The sequence below is a fragment of the Egretta garzetta genome, unplaced genomic scaffold, assembly GCF_000687185.1.
Source record: "Egretta garzetta isolate BGI_Z169 unplaced genomic scaffold, ASM68718v1 scaffold296, whole genome shotgun sequence".
Classification (NCBI taxonomy): domain Eukaryota; kingdom Metazoa; phylum Chordata; class Aves; order Pelecaniformes; family Ardeidae; genus Egretta; species Egretta garzetta.
In genome coordinates, this window is record NW_009259988.1 from 1,534,473 (window position 1) to 1,536,177 (window position 1,705).

The following is a 1,705-nucleotide window of genomic DNA, read 5'->3' on the forward strand; positions in this document are numbered from 1 at the left end:
CGTGTCGGCAGAGCAGGGACATGCCCTGTCCTCCTTCCCTGGGGACACTGCTATCCGTCTATCCCAAGGGAGGAGACCAGACCAGCCCCGCTTGTGGAGTGAGTTTGTGGGGCCTCAGCGCTGTTGCTGGAGGGAGGGGGGGCACCCCCATCCCACTCCCCCTGCGCACAGGCTGTGACAGGGTTTCATGCTCCCTGTGTGTAGCATGGTGGGGCCGCGGTGGTGGGGGTCTCACCGTGGGCACTGGATTTTGGAGCCCCCCTGCTCCTCCTGACTCCATCCGGCCCCACTGGCAGGGCACCGAGGGGCTAAAATCCCACCACCCCACTGCTGCGAAGCATCAGGGGGCTACAGGGAGGGGGGGGAACTGGGGTGCAAAGCCTGGTCCCCCAGTTCTTGGCCATGGATGGAGCCATCTCCCGGGGGGGGTTGGCTCCTGGCCGTGGGCGTGCGGGGCTGGTGGTCAGGCAGGGCTAAGTCCAGCCTCTCCCGGGAAGACCTGGGCCACCAGCTGCCACCTTGGCCCCGGGGAGCCCCCGGCCGCAGCCCACTGCCCGGTGTCCTGCCGGGTGGGTGCCTCGCTGCCGTGGCCCCGTGCACAGCACCGGGGTACCCGGGGACCTGCCACCCCGGGGTGCGCGACGCAGGGCATCCCACGGGGCAGTGCTGGGGGCTGGCAGACCTGGGGGGTCCTCAGGGACCAGGGGCATCACCAGAGCCATGCCGGGAGCCCCAGAGGGACGCGGCCTCCGCACACACCCACGGTGGGTCCCTCCCGGCCCCTCCACGTGCGGGATGAGCAGGCTAATCCCATTTTAATCCCAGATTATGTGCCACGTGAGCCGCTGCCCAAAGCGGGCTGCAAGCATGGCCATCGGGGCAGGGGGGCCGGGGATGGACCCCCTCAAATCCAGGAGCTTTAGGGTGAGCATCACCCATCCCCACTCTAAACTTGCTGGGGGGCTCGGAGCCTGCTGGTAGGACTGGGGGCCAGGAGTGCAACTGGGTTGGCCCAGATCCCTCGGATGGGAGGATCTGAGCAGCCGGAGGAGGTGGAAATGCCCCTTCATCCCCTGCTGCTCTTGGATGGAGCCGTTGGATTGCTGCTATCCCCCCCCCCTCCAGCCAGGGAAACTGAGGCACAGAGCGGCCCTGTGTCCGTGGGAAGGGAGACGGGCAGGGTGCACCCTCCGCCCCAGCGGATGGAAAAATCCCAGGGGCCAGGCGCTGGCAGCTGGTGGCTTTTAAGGCCACTGAGGCGTCCCTCAGTGGGGCCGTGCCGAGCAGGGTGCAACGGCACGGAAGCAATGGGCCGTCAATAGCCAAAGGGTCGCTCCCCTCCGCCGGGCGATGCTCCAGTGGGGAGGAAAAGGGTGAGAAACAGGACAAAGGAGGAACCGGACACCAGGGAGCCACGGGTCGGGGACCCACGTGCTCCCCGCTGTCTCGGCCCCGCCGCTATCGAGTTGCCGGTGAGGCCCCCCCCATGTGCAGCGGTGCCTCGGTTTACCCCGGTGAGGCAGGGAGGATGCTCAGTGCCTCTCCTGTGCTGTGTGGGTTTGGCATTTGTGGTGGGAGGAAGAGGAGGAGGTGGGAGGCCAGGGCTGGGCTGGGAAGCATCAGACACCGTTCCCAGGGCTGGCGGGAACCGTCTGTTCGGGGAACTTGTGACCCCACCGTGTTCCCCCCGCTCTCCGCCGCTGGC